Source organism: Oxyura jamaicensis, chromosome 1, assembly GCF_011077185.1.
Source record: "Oxyura jamaicensis isolate SHBP4307 breed ruddy duck chromosome 1, BPBGC_Ojam_1.0, whole genome shotgun sequence".
NCBI classification, from domain to species: Eukaryota; Metazoa; Chordata; class Aves; order Anseriformes; family Anatidae; genus Oxyura; species Oxyura jamaicensis.
The window spans coordinates 156,280,246-156,302,769 of record NC_048893.1 but is presented as its reverse complement, the minus strand read 5'-3'; the positions used below and the strand labels follow the sequence as shown (position 1 = coordinate 156,302,769).

Genomic DNA, 22,524 nt, shown 5'->3' with positions numbered 1-22,524 from the left:
TTTTAAGATACATCCAGTTGCCTAATAAATAAATAAATAAATAAATAAAAATAAATCAGCACCTGTTTTTAGGTGTTGATTTAATTGATTAGACTTTTAGGGATTAAAATTTTAATTTTAATAAGAAAAGTAATACTACTGAAATGAATGTTTCATAGAGTTAATTCATAGAATTAATGTCTCAAGGGAGTAAGGAAAAATAGTATAAATGAACCTTACATTAACAGAAAAAAAAATAATATTTGGACAATATAACGTTGGAAAAGAACAAGAGTCATATGACATTACATGATATGATATCACTTCCAGTGAAATTTTCCCATAGCATTTCATACCTGTGAAGTCATATATATGAAAAAGACTGATGTCTGATGCATCCCTTCCACCCCTCCAACATCCCCAAAAGGGAGACAGATGTTATTTTGATTTTCATTTTTGAAAAATAGATTAACCTTTCAGGTTTTCAGAGCTACTATTTTCACTGTTGATGCAACTTGCTGTTAGGGTCTTTCTATAAAAGAAAAGGCAGATACATTTTAAGGTATGTTAAAACAGCAAAGATGATTCTCTTCTCTTTTACTTCTTTGGTATAACTTGTGCTAGGCTGATGGATTTAACTAATCCAAGGTCAGTAGTGACTGGAACTTCTTGTTAATTGAGAGAATGTAGGAACAAATTACCACAGGTCACTTCCCAAATTGTAATCATGCACATTCCCTAAACAGTCATTGTATACTAGTTGCCAGAATCGCTTTAAGTATAATCAAAGGTCATGAACTGAAATAGTCTTGTTATTTATGCATAAAAATATTATCATTTTTTGTCTACTATAGAAATAGAGTACTAACTATAGTCAGAATACTACTTTTTTTTTTTTTTTTTTTTTTTTTTCTACTTTAAAATAGTCAGAATATTTTTTACTATATAATTATTTTTAGGTCTACATTTGAGTCTCCTCTTCACATGTGTGGTCCACATGGCCTCCCCTTATAGTCCCTGCCAGCCACATTTTAGAATGGTTGTAAGATACAGAGATAGGAAGGAACATCAAGAAGGCATATACATATTTTGAAGAAGAACAGCTGTTTGTCAATGGCAGATTTTCCTCCTTCCAATGTTTGTTTAGTAACAACGCATGGCTACTTTCAAGTACTTTAAAGCTTTTTTAAAAGAGCTTGAAAATAGTTTATGTGTCAGACCACCATGGTCATAAGAAACCACATTTCATATGTGTTTAATCAGTAAAAATCTTGTGCTGTACCTCTGTGCCAGAACATTAGCTGGTACTTTCCACTACAGAGTAGCTTTCCTGTTCTGGCAATTTTAGACTTGGCCAGATACTAGCAGCTCTTGAAATGAAGAATGGTAGAGATGGAAAGGCAAGGCTTGAAGTCTGCATTGTAGATGGAGAATAATCCCAGAACATTTTCTCTGTCAGACCTTACATATATGCAAGAGATAACTCCAGGGTTCTGGAAAGGGAGGGCTCTACCTCTACTATCTATTTGCATACTGGACAATCAACCAGAAAGTTAATTAATTTTGTTGAAAAATATCATTGTACATGCTATTCATTGATGATTTTTTATTAAAGAAATAAAAAAGGGGGGGTGGGGGGGAGGAGTGAGTACAAACAACAGAAAACCCTGAAAATCAACTACAGAAGCTGAACCAGAAAAAGTTTGCCTGTATTGTGACTACTTTAGCTCCATTGGAGGTCTGATTTCTAAGAAATGTACCAGCTAAATTTTAAAAATAATGTCACAACATTTCTAATGTCAATATCTAAAAAATAGTAAATAACTTAGAAATATTATTATACAATGTTGTGTAACATTATATTGTTATATAATATTGTGGTGGTTTTACCATGCTAGGCAGCTGAACACCACAACTGCTCTCTCACTCCACCTCCTCAGATGAGGAGGGGAAGAAGTAAAGGAAAGAACAACTCATGGGCTATACGAAGTGCACCAACATCATATGCCAGCTCATTGGCAATAATGGCCTAGAAAGAGGATGAGGAACCCACAGTGGGTGATGTGGCTAAACAACTCCGGCAGTACGAAGAAAGCCTCTCCTCTTCCTTACAGACCTGTGTCTTGGCAGTGGAGAAACTTTCTGAAAAGATCCACCAAGTTAAAGAGAATTTATCTTCCTCCCCACCTGTACAAACCAGTGTCTCAGCTATTAGGGGTAAGCGCCCTTCTGTGCAAGGAAGACGATATGGTGGGTACACACACCATACCACCCTGTGGTCTTACCTACATGACCATGGAGAGGACATGAGAAAATTGAATGGAAAATCTACCTCAACCCTAGAGGCATGGGTACGTGAGTGTGGTGGTTTTACCGTGCTAGGCAGCTGAACACCACAACCGCTCTCTCACTCCCCCTCCTCAGATGAGAAGGGGAAGAAGAAAAGGAAAGAACAACTCACAGGCTGAGATAAGGATAATGTAATTAAACAGAAAAAATATTATTAAGGAAAGATTATTATTAATTAAACAATTCAACTAAAGGGAAAAAAGGGAAAGGGGAAGAGGGAGGGGGAAAGGGAATAACAAAACAAGGAAAGGCTATGTGGAAGTACAGAGGAAAGAAATTACTCTCTACTTCCCACAAACGAGGGATGCTTGACCACGTCCTTGAAGCAGGGCCTCAACGCACGTAGCCAATGTTCGGGAGGAGGACAGATGTTTTCGCAATGAGAGCCCACCCCTCCCCTCTTCTTCCTTTTTCCACCTTTTATTGCTGAGTGTGACATCATATGGTATGGAATATCCCTTTGGTTGGTTGAGGTCAGCTGCCCTGCTGATGTTTCTTTCTCACTTTTTTGCCCACCCCCTAGGAGGGTTAGAGAGAGTCCTGATGCTGTGCCAGCACTTCTCAGCAGCAGACACAACACTGGTGTGATACCACTGCTGTTCTAGCTACAAGTACAGCACTGTAGGGGCTGCTGCAGGGAAAGTTAACATCCCAGCCAGACCCAGTACAAATATATTATATATGTATTGGGGCCCCAGCACAAGAAAGAAGTGGACCTGTTAGAGCAAGTCCAGAAGAGAGCTACAAAATGATCGGAACACTGGAGCACCTCTCCTATGAAGAAAGGCCGAGAGAACTGGGGATGTTCCCCCTGGACAAGAGAAGGCTCCAGGGAAAACCTCATTGCAACCTTCCAATGATTAAAGGGGTCGTATAAAAAAGATGGAGAAGGACTCTTTACTTGGGTAGATAATGATAGGACAAGGGGGAATGGTATTAAACTAAAAGAAGGGAGATTTGGATTACATGTTAGGATGAAATTCATCACTGAAAGGGTAGTGAGGTACTGGAACAAGATGTCAAGTGAAATTGTGGATGCCCCATAAGTGGAAGTGTTCAAGGCCAGGATGGATGGGGCCTTGGACAACCTGATCTAGTGGATAGCACCCCTGTTTATGACAGGGGGGCTGGAGTTAAATGATCTTTGAGGTCTTTTCCGACCCAAGCCATTCTGTGATCACAGAATCACAGAATCATTTAGATTGGAAGAGACCTCCAAGATCATCTAGTCCAACCTCTGACCTAACACTAACAAGTCCTCCACTAAACCATATCACTAAGCTCTACATCTAAACGTCTTTTCAAGACCTCCAGGGACGGTGACTCCACCACTTCCCTGGGCAGCCTATTCCAATGCCTAACAACTCTTTCAGTAAAGAAGTTCTTCCTCGTATCCAATCTAAACCTCCCCTGGCACAACTTTAGCCCATTTCCCCTCGTCCTGTCACCAGGCACGTGGAGGAATAGACCAAACCCCACCTCTCTACAACCTCCTTTAAGGTACTTGTAGATTTTATATTTTATGATATTATGATATTATACAATATATATTGTATAATATGATATGATGAGATGATATAATGTTATATAACATAACATAAAATAATATAATACAATGTTATGCTGCTATACAATATAATATGTAACAATAGAAATATTGTTATATAATGAAAACTAGTGCCTTTCAGTATTCAGACAGATTAAATTTAAGGAGATATATTAACAAGACTTTGAATGTTTACAGTTATTAGAAATCAATGAGCATGCTAAGTTTATACTGAAAGTACTTAAAATAATATTCGGTCAAAACTGACTTATGTAGGTATTCATTTTCCTTGGAAAAGTTTCAGAAGAGAAATAGATGTGAAAAAAATACATTTTTGTGTGCGTGTATGTGTTCATAAGACTGCTTCTTTATCTTTGACTTTGAAAATGTAATTGCAGAATGACAATAATATATCTATTAAGAGGCTGTCTGACTTTTTCCTGACTATGTAAATTGTGAGAAAATAATGTTTAGGGAAATTGTGAATCTCATTCTTTTCTCCTCTTTTTTTTTCTTTTTTTTTTTTTTTCTTTTTTTTAACATTTCCTCTTGTAGTTTGATGTGTAATTTTTAGAACTAGATCTGCTCTAATGGTGAAGAAATATTTTGGTCTTTGAATAAATTTAAAATAAATATGGGTCTGTACAGTATTTATGTGAAGTAACTGTAAGATATAGAGCATCAAAGGACATTGTAATGTTCCTTAGACCTACTTAAAAAAAGCCTAAGTCTTCCTGAAATGAAGATGAAAGTAGTATCCAGATCATAGATAATTATTAGAAAAGTTATGTCATTCTATGAATTATACACAAGGTAAATAAGAAAAAAAAACAGGAGAAATTAGAAGAAAAAAAAATCAAATTTCATATATATATAAACTTTAAGTCATATGGAGAATAGTATGTTATTTGCTATTTTTACTTATGGGAAAAAAAAAAAAAGTTCTGTCACAATTATATTGGAACAGCATGAGTTCTTTGAGAAATGTAATTGGATAATATTTTAAGTAATATATTTTTATCAACAGTCCTGGCTATCGGGGGAGGTCCCAGTTGACTGGCGGCTAGCAAATGTGACGCCCATCTACAAGAAGGGCCAGAGGACTGACCCGGGGAACTACAGGCCTGTCAGTTTGACCTCAGTGCCAGGGAAGCTCATGGAGCAGATTATCTCAAGAGTCATCACGCAGCACTTGCAGGGAAAGCAGGCGATCAGGCCCAGTCAGCATGGGTTTATGAAGGGCAGGTCCTGCTTGACGAACCTGATCTCCTGCTATGACAAAGTGACACGCTGGGTGGATGAGGGAAAGGCTGTGGAAGTGGTCTACCTTGACTTCAGCAAGGCTTTTGACACCGTCTCCCACAGCATTCTCCTCAAGAAACTGGCTGCTCTTGGCTTGGACTGGCGCACGCTTCGTTGGGTTAGAAACTGGCTGGATAGCCGGGCCCAAAGAGTCGTGGTAAATGGAGTCAAATCCAGTTGGAGGCCGGTCACTAGTGGCGTTCCCCAGGGCTCGGTGCTGGGGCCGGTCCTCTTTAATATCTTCATTGATGATCTGGATGAGGGCATTGAGTGCACCCTCAGTAAGTTTGCAGATGACACCAAGTTAGGTGCGTGTGTCGATCTGCTCGAGGGTAGGAAGGCTCTGCAGGAGGATCTGGAGAGGCTGGACCGATGGGCCGAGGTCAACTGCATGAAGTTCAACAAGGCCAAGTGCCGGCCGGGTCCTGCACCTGGGGCGCAATAACCCCAAGCAGAGCTACAGGCTGGGAGGTGAGTGGTTGGAGAGCTGCCAGGCAGAGAAGGACCTGGGAGTGATGGTTGTTAGTCGGCTGAATATGAGCCAGCAGTGTGCTCAGGTGGCCAAGAAGGCCAACAGCATCCTGGCCTGTATAAGAAACAGTGTGGCCAGCAGGGCCAGGGAGGTGATCGTCCCCCTGTACTCGGCTCTGGTGAGGCCGCACCTCGAGTACTGCATTCAGTTTTGGGCCCCTCGCTACAAGAAGGACATGGAGGTGCTCGAGTGAGTCCAGAGAAGGGCTACGAAGCTGGTGAGGGGCCTGGAGAACAAGTCTTACGAGGAGCGGCTGAGGGAGCTGGGCTTGTTCAGCCTGGAGAAAAGGAGGCTCAGGGGTGACCTTATCGCTCTCTACAGGTACCTCAAGGGAGGCTGTAGCGAGGTGGGGGTTGGTCTGTTCTCCCACGTGCCTGGTGACAGGACAAGGGGGAATGGGCTAAAGTTGCGCCAGGGGAGTTTTAGGTTGGATCTTAGGAAGAACTTCTTTACTGAAAGGGTTGTTAGGCACTGGAACGGGCTGCCCAGGGAAGTGGTGGAGTCACCGTCCCTGGAGGTCTTTAAAAGACGTTTAGATGTAGAGCTTAGGGATATGGTTTAGTGGGGACTGTTAGTGTTAGGTCGGAGGTTGGACTTGATGATCTTGAGGTCTCTTCCAACCTAGAAATTCTGTGATTCTGTGATACTGTGATTTTTCTCTTCTTTATCTCTCTTACTGAAAATTTAGCTTCCTATTTATCGAAGAATTCTTTTTTGCCCATAATTAATATTCATTTTTTTAAACAAAACAAAACAAAACAAACAACAACAAAACAAAGAAAACAACAACAAAAAGGTAGATTTGGATTATATACAAGGAAGAAATTCTTTACTCTGAGGGTGATGAGGCATCAGAACAGGTTGGTCAGAGTAGTTGTGGATGCCCCATCCCTGGAAGTATTTAAGGATATGTCGGATGGGGCTTTGTGCAACCTGGTCTACTGGTAGGTGTCCCCACCAACAGCAGGGAAGGTTGAACTTTTCTTGTAACTTATTAATCAAGATGAACAAAGTGTATATATATATATTTTCCTTAGGTAGATATTCATTTTTACGTACATTTAAATACCTGTAGCTTGATACACTATAATATTACTAGATTTTTTAAAATAATCAAACTCTTAACTACTTGCAGATTTACAATGAAGTGAAACCAGCACTAGTATTTCCTGCTTGCTACATATGTATCTCTGTATGTCTCTAAATACCTTCTAATCTTCCTGTGCTTCACTATATTCTACCATTACCTCATTGATTTAGATACTGATTTTTTTTTAATTTGCATTTTTAATGTCATATTAAGGATGTGATTCTATAAAGATATTATTATTATTACACTATACAAAAAGTCATGTCTCTACTTGCAACTATAGATAGATGTTATGCAAGTTAAAAAGTCTGAAAAGGAAAATGACTTATCCATTTCCTTAATGTGCCCAAAACTTTTCACTTTTGAAAACAACGACAACAACAACAACAACAACAAAACACTCCAATGGATAAGAAACAAAATCTGAGTGGTTCAGAAATTTAAAAATAGAACAGGAAGCAAGGCATTTTATTAATTATTAAGAAAGATATAAAATGTTCTTTTATAACATTTGCAGTGCCAAAACAAAACGAGCACCATCCAACAAATTACTTGGAATGTGTGTTATATGTGTAATAATATTCCATGAGTATTATTTAATGAATATGACATTTGAGGGACAAATGGGAATTCCCTTCTCAAAAGTGAATGTAGAATATTTCTGAAAACCAAAGGTTACTCGCTGGCAAATACCAGGTGCATGACGTTCTCTTGAGAGTTTTAGTTTAGAGTTTCTGTGCTCTAAGTTCCAAATCTCTTTTTATGTGATTTGTGCTGTGATCAGGATTAAAACAATTTCATTTATAAATAAACAGGACTGAATTAAATTAAAGAGTTCCTTAGATGAAATTTCTTCTTTTAATTGATACAATCTGCTGGACTCCAAATGTTGGAAAACAACATACGTCCAAAATATTAATATGCTCATGCTTACAAGAAATCACTCTGACTACCTTAGATTTCCTGTTTAGCTTTGTTTATCGACTTGAATTATGCAATATTATATCCCACTTGAAGTGAAGTGGCATTTTGCTGATCTTACTGGCTGCAGATGGACATTTAAGTTCCCTATGGCAGCAATAAGTTAGCTCGACAGGAAAACAAAACAAAACAAACAAACAAACAACAACAAAACAGATCACTCTCCTACCTCCCTACCCCCCAAAAAAATAAACAGACAAACAAAAAAGCAACAACAAAAAAGCCCGTCAGCTTTTCCAGGTTACTGATTCAGATCATCTTAATAATGGGTGAGATTAGTTCTAGAAAACAGGGGGATGAAGCAGAACTTTGAATTATTTAAATTACCTGAGTAATTTTATATAGTGGAAAGATGAATTAATATCATCATGTTTATTTATAAAGAACTGGTAATATATATATATATATATATATTACAGAAAATTTAAAGCATCAGTTTTACAAATTGCATAGAACATAGATTACTGAAACTATAAATTACCTTGAGTCAAAGATTCAGTTAGTGTAAATACAACAATATCATAGTGCTTGAAATAAATGACTAATTTATTTTTAGAAGTTCCTTTTTTCACCAGGACTAAGGTGCCCAGTGACAGGACGAGAGGCAACAGGCATAAACTGAAATAAAGGAAGTTCTAAAGGAAGTTCTGAATATGAGAAAACACTTCTTTACTGTGAGGGCAACAGAACACTGAAAACGGTTGTCCGTTTCTCTGGAGATATTTAAAATGTGCCTGAATAATGATCAATACAACCTACTCTAGGTGACGCTACTTGGATGGGGATTTGGACTGCGTGATCTCCAGAGTTCCCTTCCAACCTCAACTGTTCTGTGATTCGGAAGATAAATTGTTCCCTGTTTTAATATATGGATATATATTTAACATTTATTTAAGTATTGGGCTGGAAAGAGGAAGAGAAATGGAAAACAGTAGAAGAAATAATTATTTTCCTTATAATTTTCTTATGCATTTCTATGCATTTTTTTTTCTAAATTACAAATTAGAAAAGGAGCTGCCTTTCTTTAAAAAAAGTGAAAGGAATCTTGAGGAAAATGATCAATATCACCTGCAAAGTATTTCTGTAGAAATTTTATTTTCCTCCAGAGAAGAAACAGTTCAGATGACATACAGCTTGAGTAATTACCATCAAAAGTCTTTCTGAAGATATTTTCTAGGAGGGGAACAGTGTAGGGGATCAGGGTTGCAAACAAACATGTATTTTGTGTTTGTGCTGTAAAAGAATGTTACCACTAAAAGATTAGAAAGCATAGTGTATTGTGGTCATAAGAAGTGCTAGAAAAATAAAACCAGGAAACAAAAATAAATAAATAAACAAATAAATACACAATAAAATAAACACTACAAGAATGGAAAATCTAGTAGCCTTTAATGCAAATAGTAATTGATGAGGACACTTGCTAATGTGTTCAAAATGTTGCATAGTAAAAGATGATAGAATAGAATAGACAGAGGATTAAATTTTCTATGTAATTCAAAAAAATATCTTTGGAATCTGTGATTTGAGGTGTTTGTTTGAAGTTCTCAGAAATGTCAAATGAAAGAGATAAAAGCCATTCCACAAGCCTAGTCACAAATGTTCCACCTAAGCCACCTAAGAAGACCAAGAAACCATTAGCTGTTCCCTTAATTTATCTTAGTATTCTTGTTTTTTCTTATTCAGCTTTCTAAAATTTTCTCTCAGGAAATGTTTCATGATGTAAATATACCATTGTTTTCCTTAAAATTGTCACTTAAAATGTTTTCATGGATTATTTTATCCTCTTATTTACTGCAAAATATTATTTTGATTCTCGTTACCATTTTAAGTAATTTACCCTTCTTGCTTTCATTTTACAATTCATAGACTGTCCAAAGGCTTTCATAAATGTGTTTCTTGGTGTCAGAACTTTTTTTTTGTGTGTGTGTATTTTGCCTACATTCCTATTCTTACACATTAATAAATCCAGCGTTTAATTGTTTTTTACAATAAAATTCTTTCTCAGTTTCCAATCTCTTCTCACAATGAATGTTCTTCTGGACTGTTTTTGCTTTTTTTTTTTTATGTACTTTCATTCCTTTTTTTAAATTATTATTTATTTATTTTTATTTATTTATTTATTTATTTTCCTCATTTGTTTTCAAGTTTTCTTTCTCTTTATAGGTGAGACAAATTCCTCTTCCCAGTAAAACTCCAAGACTCACCAATAATCTCCATCAGCCCTCCATGTTTAACTCTACATTTCCATCCTCAAAAATATGTACTTGCATTCTGTCTTCACTCTTTCAAGCTACCATACTGATTTCAAATAGTCTACCCAATAAAAACTCTTATGAGTAAATAATTATTTACTCAACATAAAATACTTAGGGAAAGTTTGCCTGTTGCTAAATGATATGAGAGATAAGACGTATATCCCTGTAATGATAATGCATCAAGGCCTGTATTCTTGCTAGTCCTATGGAGAGCTATTAAAAATTAAAATTTATTTAAGAAAGGTAAGTGAACAAACACAGTAAGAAAACAAGATGGTACTGTTTCAACTGTAACTTTGCTAAATCAGTTATTTGTTGACTAACAGTAGAGGTGTACTGTGATATAAACATTATTCTGTGATAGAAAATTTTATAATATATTTGAAAAAAAAAGTAATGATAATATAGTAATATGTAAGTTTGTTATATTGTTGACTTCTTGCTGAGAATTGGAGTGTTACTGTAAAAAATACATTTGTAGTAATATTTTTTTGCAGGCTATACATTACTATGTAGAAAAAATAGCATAGTTGTAATCGTTAATTTTATATATTTTGATTCTATTTTCTACATCATTCACAAGACAGTAGAGGGAAAATTTTAAAATTAGGTAAATTTTTATGCTGTTTTTGAAGGAAATGTGAGGTACTTAATACTCAATACACAGGGTTCTTCATTCAGAAAAAAAAAAAAAAAAAAATGTTGCCTGCAGTGCTACAGATGCTTTTAGAATAAACACTCAATGGCAAGCAAGAATAACATCATTTGCCAAAGGTCCCAACTGCTTTTTCAATTCCAGTAAATTCTATGATTTTCTTCTGGATTTACATATTTGTTATTACAGAAGTATTATTCTGCTATTTGAAACACAGGGTGACTCCATCCTGATAATGCCATCATACTGCCAGCAGGTGAGGCCCAAAACATCCATCTGTATAAATCTACATAGACAGAAATCCATTAATTAAACTGCAAATATCTGTGTTAGATTAGTGTCATTTCAGGCCACCTTTAAGAAGGTTTTGTGATAATAAAGGAAAACAGCAAAACATTGAAGAAATCCTGCTGAGATTCAAAGCTGAATGTTAAAATTTTCTTTAGTTGACAGTTTAAAGGTGTTTTACATATGGTTAAAAATGCTTAGCTTTCTGCTGATGGCATAATGGGTGAGGTGTTAGTGCAAACTATTTTTCAAGCTCATTTGAAGTGATGGAGAAGCCTTTGAGACTAGCTTGCTGAATACTGGTTTATTGTAAATAAATATACATATGCATATATATGTATATTATTTGTGTATACATGTATGTATGCATATATGCATATCGTCATATAAAATTGTAAACCACATAAATTTGCAAAACAAATGGTTCTAGCTATTTATAACTGAATTGGATATGAATAATAGAACAGAGGTCTGTAGTAGCTTTTTCTTCAGGAGAAATATGCTATATTAGGTAATTATCCTATTTGTTTTATAGGATAGGTTCTTAGTAAATATCTTTGACAATGATTTTGTATTAAAAGAATTTATGAATTCAGTCGATGACTGGAGAAGAACTAAGCTGGAAGTAGACATATATTAGTAATATATACATTTTTAATATTAGTTGTAACAAGATATTCTATCATGAATTCCCTCCAAAATTCATAGAGTGATTAAAACAGCATGTCAGAATGAAGCTAAATAAGGGCAAGGTGAATGTGTACCTTTCAATTCAATTATGAATGCTCAATTAATGATCAAACAAGCAAGACTATACTGAAATTCTGAAGGAAAAGGGAGTTTTCAAAGAATTCACAGCAAATAGATACCATTGGCCTTCTTGGCCACAAGGGCACATTGCTCACGCATGGTCGACCTGCTGTCCACCAGAACTCCCAGGTCTTTCTCCAGCAACATTTCTTTCCAGCAGGTCAGCCTTCAGCCTGTACTGGTGCAAGAGGTTATTTCTCCCTAGGTGAAGGGTTCTGCACTTGCCTTTGTTGAACTTCATGATGTTCCTCACTGCTAAACTCTCCAGCCTGTCCAGGTTCCTCTAAATAGCAGCACAACCCTCTGGGGTATCAGCCACTCCTCCCAGTTTTGTGTCATAAGCAAACTTGCTGAGGGTGCGCTCTTTTCCATCATCCAGGTCACTGAACAAGACTGGACCCAGGACTGACTCCAGGGGGACACCACTAGACATAGGTCTCCAACTAGATTGCCACTGAACACAACCCTCTGAGTTCTGCCATCCAGAGAGTTCTCAATCCGTCTCACTGTCCACTCATATATCACACACTTCCTGAGCTTGCCTATGAGGATGTTATGGAAGATATTGTTGAAAGCCTTACTGAAGTCAAGGTAGACAACATCCACTGCTCTTCCCTCATCTACCCAGCCAGTCATCCCATCATAGAAGGTTTTCAGATTGGGTAAGCATGATTTCCCTTTGGTGAATCCATGCTGACTACTTCTGATAACCTTCTTAGCCTTCACATGCTTGGAGATGACTTCCAGGATGAGCTCTTCTATCACCTTTTCCAGGGATAGAGGTGAGGCTGACTGGCCTGTCGTTTCCTGGGTCCTCTCTCTTGCCCTTTTTGAAGAGTCAAGTGACACTGGCTTTCTTCCAGTCCTCAGGCACCTCTCCTGTTCTTCATGACCTTTCAAAGACAACAGAGTGTTCTAGTAATAACAGTGCCCAGCTTCCTCAGCACTCCTGACTGTATCACATTTGGGCCCATGGACTTGTGGGTGTCAAATGTGCCTATATGATCTCTAACCTGATACTCCTTGACAAAGTTGTCCTTTTTTTCACATTTCCTTTCTTGACTCTAAAGTCTGAGATTCTTGAGGTCTGGTCTTAGCAGTGAAGACAGAAGCAAAGAAGTTATTCAGAAACTCTGCATTCTCTGTATTCTTTGTCAACAGGTGTATTGAGTTTATGTGGCAAGAGCTTGGTAGAAGAGTAGATGTATGGGTGGTGCCTGTGAGAAGAGTCCAAAAGTTTAGATAAGAGCCAGTTTCAGCCAGCTCCCAAAGGCACCTTCCACTGGTCAGAGCCAGGCCAGTGAGCAAAGTTGGTTGAATCTGTGGGTGTCAAGCATACCTAAACACTCTAACCTGATCCTCCTTGACCAAGGGAAAGTCCTCCTTTCTCCATACTTCCTCGCTTGTCTCTAGGGTCTGAGATTCTTGGGTGCTGGTATTAGCGGTGGAGACAGAGGGAAAGAAGGCATTCAGCAAATCTGCCTTCTTTGTATCCTATGTCATCAGGGCATTCACGCCATTCAGCAGCTACATTTTCCCTAGTCTTCCTCTTGCTACTAACATATTTGAAGAAGACCTTCTCATTGTCCTTGACATCCCTTTCCAGATTTAATTTAAAATGAGTCTTGGCCTTCCTTGTCATATTGTCACATTCTGACAATGTCCCTATATTCCTCCCAGGTAACCTGTCCATTTTTCCTCATGCTGTATACTTCCTTGTTCTGACTGAGTTTTGCCAGGGTCTGTCTGGGTCAACACCTCTGACATAGCTAATGAAGTGACTCCAGCAGCTAATAGGGAATATGCTGTGCAAAATGTAATGGTCATATCTGAGGAAGTGTACACTACAAGGATTGGAAACAAAGGTGCCCTCTTGCGCCCTTCCACATGAACTGCTGTACAAACTGCTGCATCTGTTAGCTGTGCCCTCAGCCTGTGCAGATCCAGATATAGGGTTAAGGTGTACTTGGTGCATCCTGCTCTGCCAGTGGAATGGCCCTCCCTCAAGGTGCACCCTCCCTGCATGTCAACTGCAGTGAGACACCCTGTTTGCCAGCTCTGGTCACTACACAACTGGTTGCTTGTGTTCCCTGAGGGTTGCTTATGTGGCAGTGGAGGGTGGCCACCATTACTGCTGGACCAACCCATGCCTTGCCTTCTGCTCTCACATCAGCTGCCTAACCCCTCAAGAGTCTCTGCACTCCCCTGGGGCTTCCCTGGCTCAGGAAAACACCCTGTACACCACCATCCCCCACACCCACAGCTGATTGCAAGTGAGTGTGGTAACAACAGTTCCTTCCTTTTTTTTTTTTTTTTTTTTTTTTTTTTTTTAACTAGTTTCAGGATTTTGATTGCATTTGAAAGTCCCATGATAGCTACCAACATTTATGCAAAATTTGGTTTATTTGATTTTCCTGTGCTGTAAACTAAACCTGATGCAATCTGAGCATGCTTAACTGATTGAACTCTTCTGAAGGCTCTAAGCAACTATAGAAACTTCTGCACTGACTCTTGCCAATTTTGGTAAAAAAACAGTAGCTACACAGATATCATATAGGGAGCCTAGAAATAGAAATTCAAACAAATTTTAGATACTATCAGAATTTGATGGTAATTAATATGGTAATTACAGTCAGTGTCTGGAACATGATCTTCAGAGTTTATGTAGCTTTTCTCAATGCCTTGCTCGAACAGTGCTGAAAACTCTACAATAATATATCCATTCATGAATGAATTCCAATAGTTTAACTCAATCGATAGGCAAATTACAATTTTATTAGGAATTTTTCTAAGAGTTGATAAAAAGCTAATGAAACCAATTCAATAAAACATCACGTGGCAATCACCATATATAATTATAGATGCATTCAAGATAAATTCAAGATATTGATGATTTTGATGAACCAAACATGCTTAGTTGAATAACATAGAAGTATTTTTTATGTGCTTGGTTTTCAGAACCAGTTTTCAGCACCCTGATCTTTGTTACTGATAGTTATATTTATGTAATTGAAAATAATTAAATACTTCTTAAAAATTGATAAAACATATCCTTGCTATTTTTTTCTCATTAGAGTAAACAAAATTTACTGGGAAACTAAACCGTTAAAAAAAGGATGCTACTGAGTTTAATTCAAATATATACATACGATCAGTTTTTGATAACCTTGTTTCAAGAAGAATAAGAACTGAATGATGATTATGACTACCACAAATCATAAACCACTACTGAAAACTTTGGTTTTTGAGTATAATGAATTTTACTTTCTGTTCCTTCCATCAGCCACTGCAGTTTAAATAGCGTGTTAGTGTGTTTTATTTTCTTCAGATGTCATTTTTAAATAGACCAACATGTATATTTTAGAGACTTGAGCTATTTTGATCACAAACTAACTTAAGACATACCTCCGAGTAAATTCTGGCAGCATAAGCTAATGCAGAATAAAATGTTTTTGTTTAGTTGATTAAATTCTGTATTACCAAAATATATTTAGATATTCTGAGCTATGCATATAGTAATTAAAATGTGATTCATCATTCTTTGCTGCTAAAGCCACCTGGCATGGATGAGCTCACACTGATACTATTAAATTTTTCTGTTTTCCCAAACAGTTAGTCAAATAAAACTGCATATTAGAAATTGTATCTGACCTATTTATCCTTTTTTTTTTTTTTTTTTTTAATGTTAATTTATCATGGTCCAATAATATGTCAAGGAAATTTTTGTTAGGTTAAAGTGTAGATGATTGAGTTCCAATGTGTTAGAATATTCCTTGGCTGTATTTCATTTACTACCTACAAAGGTAGTCCTACAGTATAAGCCTGCCTGATTTTGAGATATATAGCTCAAACTTCTAAAAAGTGACAAAGATGAAGCATACCGGAAAATTAACAGTCTTTTTTTTTTTTTTTAATTATTGTTTTTATTTTTTTGTTGGTTTTTAATAAGAAATCAGTAATTATAAATTTAATGCAATTTCATACTGAAAGAGGAAATTTCTTCCTAAATATTTGCTAGATTGACAGCAAGACTTAGGTAACTAGCAGTTCAGTCAATTAAAATAACTTAATAACAAGGGTAGAAAAAAATAGTTCATCTCTTTTCCTGTTTAGTCAGGCTCATACCTTAGCTACATCATTTTCTGATGATTTATGTTTTGTTGTTGTTGTTGTTGTTGTTGTTGTTTTTCCTTTGGACATATTCCTCTTGGTGAACAATTAAATGTAATATATTGCCCTATAAAAGCCTGAAATGTTAATTTGAAAAGTGTGACGTAAATGATACAAATACTGTTGGGGCTTGGAGCTTGTGTGTCTTTTTTTCTATTCTCCTACTAACCTTTTAAGGTCAACATCTGTACGGGATTACATTTAGCATGGTACATTACATCCTTACTTTAAGGTAGGATTGTGAAAAGCTATAAGTAAATATACCATAAAACATCAAGACAGCATGTTAATGAGGACTGTGTTCCTTTTCCACTTTTTTTTTTTTTTTTTTTTTTTTTTTTCCCAGTCTTCACTAGTTCATAGTTTCATTCTCCTCTTATTTGAAAAGACTTAATATGTTCTTCTGCATTAATAGCTCTACACCTATATACTTGTTAAGTATAATACACCATTGGGTTCTGCTTTGAGAAATCACTTACTGGTTTTATATATTTCTATTAAAAAAAAAAAAAAAAAAAAAAAAAAAAGCTTGCTCCTTTTCTTCTCTTCTTGATCTTATTGGTTGAATGCATTAATTTCCTTAGTGAATGAACAAAATTATGGTGTCCCTGTCAGTTTCAAAACTGTAACTACAATAAACACATAAAGAAAATTATTCAACATGCATTTCTTAGAATGACAGTTTTGCTACTGATAGTTCTAAGTCAGATAAAACATTTAATAATGTGCAGTTTTGAGAGGTGATACAACATGATGCATAGAGTGGTGCCTAGAGTAGCCTGCAGGCCAGAACAATAACACACACATCCCTTAGAAGCTGGTGTGCTAGAGGGTGGCTGTGTTGTGCCTGCAACATAGGGACATTGTGTTGCAGATTCCAGGGGTAATATATCTTGTGCTTATAGTACTCTCCAAGCTTAACTAACCTAGTGCATATAGTCGAGGTATCAAAGTGCACTTCCAGTGAAAATTGAAATTCTTTAGTCTTTCCTAGAAATGTTCTGACATTTCTTATTGCAAGAATGGATAGGCCTTGTAGTCAGCCAGAGTAGCCTGAATGTATGCAGCTTATGAACTACTTTACCTAGTCATGGTGCCAGGACCTCAGAGGTAACACAGGTTTCAGAGTCATTCTAGAAATGCTTTAGCAACTATGGAAAGGTCAGAACTCAACAAATCTTTCTGTATTCACTGAATTGGTACAAGGGAATATCACTTCTTTATGCGCTTTATGTCAAATAACCGTGTTAAAGTTGCTAGTAATCAGTATGGAATCATTTTCTATTCTCTTTTCACTATTCTAAGGTCTTATGAAAAATCAAAAGTATTAAGCATTGTAGGGGCAGAAACAGTGCAGATACAGCTTTATAAACCTTCAGCAGCATCAGTTATTCAGGAATCTAGAATCTGCTCTTTTTTGAATGAAAAAAAAAAAAAAAAGTTAATTGGTAATCCACAACATTAGCATCAAACTGCAATAATTTCAATGAGAGAGAACTAGTTAATACTGAATTCAACACTTCTGTTATAATCATTAGCCTCAATGTTGGGACTTCCTGCAGGAATATGACTATTTTTTGTTTCCTGATTCTCTCCTCCATTGTACTGGAGTGTGGGGAGTGAGCGAATGGCTGTGTGGTGCTTAGCTGCCTGCTGGGTTAAACGACAAGCACTGCTCAGCAATAGCCAAAACACTGGTGTATTATCAGCACAATTCTAGCCAAAAGTACAAAGCGCAGTGCTAGCTGGGCTACCATGAGGAAAGCTAATACCCTCCCATCCAGATCCAGTACAGCTCTGAGAGGAAACTGCCACATATGGAGAGCATTTGTTGCTGCAGGTTTCTGGCAGGAACTGTGGGCTGTGGGATATCTGTGCTAGAGCTGTCCAATCCTGAAGAATGGAACTCAAAGAGAGAACCCACAATGGATCAGTCATTGACTACAGTCAAGAGTGTAGCCTGTGGGAGCAGCCTCACACAGGGGAAAAAGGGGAAAATGTGAAGGTAAAGGAGTGATAGAGAGGAGCTGCCTATTAGACACCCACAGCCCTGAAAAATATACTGTGAAGAGTAGAAAATTACTTATGCAAATAAGAATTTTCTAGAAGTGAAATCTGAAGTCATTCAATTCACTCTCAATTTACTACTATATGAAGATATAGACTTTTAAAGAGTATTGGAGGTTTAAATTTAAGTAAGTTGCTTAACTTCTGAGCTAGTTAATAACATTTCAAAACCTGAAAATAAATAAACTGTTGACATGAAAGTCTTTTGCTACACATTTACTAGTACAAATTTTGCTTACTTTTGACGTACATTCTAAGAACAACGTGAACTAAGCAACCATGCACCAGGTAAAGACATTCTCAAAATAACTTATTACTTATCTGTACAGATGCACATGCTCTTTCAGCTAGCATTCTGGGAAATATATATATATATTTTGCACACATGTGCTAAACTAATTAACATGCCTGTCTGATTTGAGTACTGCATACCACGAAATACCCATATACCAAAGATTAGATGTCATATGTTCTGACATGTCTGACAGGCTTTCAGGAAATAAAGAAAATAGAAAAAAAAAAAAAAAAAAAAAAAAAAAAAAAAAAAAAAACTATATCTTATTCAAGGCACAGGAATTGTGCAAGTTAATCATGAAAACACCACCATCTGTTGTGCATAAAGTTCCACTTTTATTACCTAATGGGGAAAGGAAAGGAGTAATAATTTGGACAGTGTAAATGATAACCCTTTACTTTGAGAGGTTTTGTAATTGTACAAAAAATTACTCCTGGCTTTAACTTGAAATTGCCTTTGTTCTGCAGAATTAAAAACAGGAATGTCTGTACTAATGCTTGCCAGAGTCTCAAATTATTCCATGTGCAATATTACATTGTAAGACCTTATATATATAAACTTTTTTAGAATTAAAAAAAAAAAAAAAAGGGATTAGTCCTCCTTGATGTTTAATGGTATTCCATGTAGCAGCAGCCAAGTCCAATTTACAAGATTCCTGTTTTCTGAAGTTCTGTCTGTTCTTTAGAGGTCAAGAATTCTGCAATTTTCACTGCTCATCAAACAAAAAGCAGAACACTGTTGAAAAGAACAGCAGGGGACAGAGACAAGAAGCAAAAATCAAAATGTAGCAGCAGGGAAGCAAGTAGAAACAGCATGAAGAGCTGGGTGACTAAAAGCACTATTGAACAGAAGAAGAAAGTAGAGCTCAAACAGTCTATTTAAAATGAACAACTTGTCTAATGTTTGCATGCTTGTCCAGAGTGTTTGTACATATTTTTAAGTTCACCATTTCAGAGTCTTTTTTAGTGTCTCCAGATGTTGAGTATAAATAATTTTTTCTTTCTTTCATGTCTGAATACATTTTTGGTTAATGAAGAAAAATTGCTAAAATGAGTATATTGTAATTATCATGTTTGCTAATATGCTTTTGGTACATCCTAAAAATTCCCTATAAAACAGTATGAAGCAATATAAAATTATAAATCCTTAGTCATAAGATACATCACTGACACAGAGAACAACAGAAATAATGGGGTATATAAGTATACAAGGCATGTGCTAGCAATATATGAGTACTTCTTCAACAATTATTCTTGATCTTGCTATTATGAATGTTGCTTATCCGTAGTTTGAATTAATATAGTTGTATTATTTCTTGTTTATTTTGCTTTTAATTACAATTCATCTTCTGTCCAGGTCCAAGTATAAGATGGTTTTAAACAAGCTCCCCCCACTTCCAAAAAAATAAAAAAAATAAAAAACCAAAAAGCTTCTGTTATGTTCATAACTGGATTTTAAAAAATCTTCCACATTACGTGACTGTTCCAACTAAGTGTCTTTTTCTTTTTCTTTTTCTTTTTTTCCTTTTCTTTTTCTTTCTTTTTTTTTTTTTTTTGTTACTTGAATTCATCCTGTGATAGTTTATTGAAATAGTAAGTTGCATATATTTTATTTTGATTAAAAATATTTATCTATCCAAATAGATTTATTTTACTATGTCATGGTTTGCAACCCTGATGTTTTTCAATGACCCTTCAATATTTTGCTTTTTTGAGCTTCATTTTTGTACTTCGAAGTGAAGCCCTTCAGTTCTCAATGCTTTCAACAAACATAGCCTATGGTTACTTTGATTAGTATGAGCATTTTGAAATATATTTACAAATACATTTCAACTAGTCCTCTGAACTGAGCATAATAAAGATTGGTAGCACACATACATAAAATTTAAATGATTTCCAAAAATGTTAAGGTCAAATATCTCATGCATAGATGTTGCGATTTATCTTCCTAAGTGTAGTTCTCTACAGTGCAAAGACTCATATCCTTACTGCACATTATTAACATGTTTGTCTGGTAAATTTTAAGACAGTCCATAATGAGAAAATTATTCTAAAATTAGTCTCCGGTATACAAGGTAATCAATAATCAATTGCTTTCAAAATAGAGATTTATAGGTATCGTGAGTTATCTGTGTAGTTTCTTCTATAATGTTTTGAGTAAATTCACTAATCAGTTTTTTATTCTAAATGTTCATAGCTTCCCACCTAGGTACTTCACTTATTTGTGTTTTCAACTCTAGAATATTTAGTTAAGTTTTGGTTTGGTTTGATTTGGTTTTGTTTGGTTTTCTGTTTCTCTAGTGTTGGTGTTTTTTTTTGTTTTTGTTTTTGTTTTTTGTTTTTTTTTGGGCAGCATGGGCTGATCTTACTGTTGATTTTAAAAGGTATGTCACATGATGTCTCTTGACATTTTTCTTATAGCTTTTGATAACTTATTTGAAGACAGTATTTAAGTGTTGCAATGTTGAGTACCTCTTAGTTTTCTTTTCTTCATCTTCTAAAACATTATGTAAGAGGAATCTGACCAGAAGTACAAGTGACAAGTGGTGTCCCTCAAGGGTGGGTATGGGTCCCAGTGCTGTTTAATACTCTTTATCAGTGACATAGACAGTGGGATTGAAAGCACCTTCAGCAAGTTTGCAAATGACATGAAGTTTAGTGGTACAGCTGATAGAACAGAATGAAGGGACCTCAACAAGTTAGATAAGTGGGCCCATGTGAACTTAATGAGGTTTAACAAGTTCATGTTAAGACTACTAAGCCAAGGCAAGAGAGACTGGGAGCAGAACTCCTCACTGGGAGCAGAACTCCTCACTGGGAGCAGTCTTGCGGAGAAGGACTTGGTAGTTTTGATGGATGAAAAGCTTGACATGAGCTAGCAGTGTATACTTGCAGCCCAGAAGGCCAGCTGCATCCTGGGTTCCATCAAGAGAGGAGTGACCAGAAGGTTGATGACCTGCCTTCTGAAGTCCCACTTGTAGTATTGTATCCAGGTCTGTGGCCTCATGAACAAGAAAAATGTGACCTGATAGAGGGTCCGGAGGAGGTCCACTAAGATGATTAGACAGCTGGAGCACTTCTATGAAAAAAGGCTGAGAGAGAGGGGGATGTTAAGCCTGCAGAAGAGATAGATGCAGGCTTAACATCCCCTCATTGCAGCTTTTCAGTACTTAAAGGGGACTTATAAAAAAGATGGAGAGTGACATTTTTATACAGGCAGATAGTGATAAAACAAGGGTAGATGGTTTTAAACTAAAAGAAGGAAGATTTAGATTAGATGTTAGGAGTAAGCTCTTTACTCAGAGAGTGGTGAGGCACTGGAACAAGTTGCCCAGAGGAGCTGTGGATGCCCCATCCCTGGAGGTGTTCAAGGCCAAACTGGATGGAGCCCTGAGCAACCTATCTAGTAGGTGACATCCTTGTCCATGGCAGGATGGTTCTCTTTAAGGTCCCTTCCAACCCAGGCCATTCTATGAATTTAGTCAAGTAGAAGAAATCTAACTTAACAAAAATTGTCATCTTCCTGATAAATCCCAAACCATAAACATTAAAGAGAATCACCATTTAGTAGCTGCATATGTGATGGCTATTTTTGGAAAAATCTTCAAATTACTGTCTGCCCTGAATAAACTGGGAAATAAGGCAGCCAAAAATTAATGTATAACATGATGGATGTAAGGACTAGTGACTGGATTTAGAAGAAATCAGTACTTAGAACAGTTAGAATGAGGTTATGAGGAAAGCAGAAAATAAGAGTGCTGAGAAATTGGATCTCTGAGAGTAAAGACTGTGCTGAAGTACTGGAAAATTTATTAGTAAGTAATGCAGAGGAAGAGAGCTCTAAGATATTTGTAACAGCAACAGAAGAATAAAAATGAAATCTGCAAGAAAGGCAAATATATACAACACTTATCCAACACAGTGTGGTGTGGTGGTTTTACTCAGCTGGGCAGCTGGGCTCTACTACAACTGCCCTCTCACTCCTCCTCCTCCTCAAAGGAAAAAGGAGGGAGAAAATATGATGAAACATGTTCAAGGGTTGAGATAAGGATAGGGAGAACATCTGCCAATTATTGCAATGGGCAAAACAGACTCATCACATGGAGATTACTAAAATTTATTGGCTATTACTAACAAGCTAGAGCAGTGAGAAACAAACAACAAAAAAATACCACCCCCATCTGTCTTCTTAAATTCCGCCCTTGC

At 36.5% G+C, this 22,524-nt stretch overlaps 2 long non-coding RNA genes across 2 annotated transcripts in view; one reads left to right on the top strand and one right to left on the bottom strand.

Annotated features, from left to right (window-relative positions):
* The window catches only part of LOC118163220, a 742,076-nt gene that overhangs the window by 458,122 nt on the left and 261,430 nt on the right, over positions 1–22,524 (top strand). The window lies entirely within an intron of this gene.
* Positions 12,253–22,524, bottom strand: part of LOC118163216 — a 27,953-nt gene continuing 17,681 nt past the window's right edge. Inside the window, exon 3 of the long non-coding RNA XR_004748927.1 lies at positions 12,253–12,516. This is a non-coding gene — a long non-coding RNA (uncharacterized LOC118163216). The remainder of the gene's footprint in view (positions 12,517–22,524) is intronic.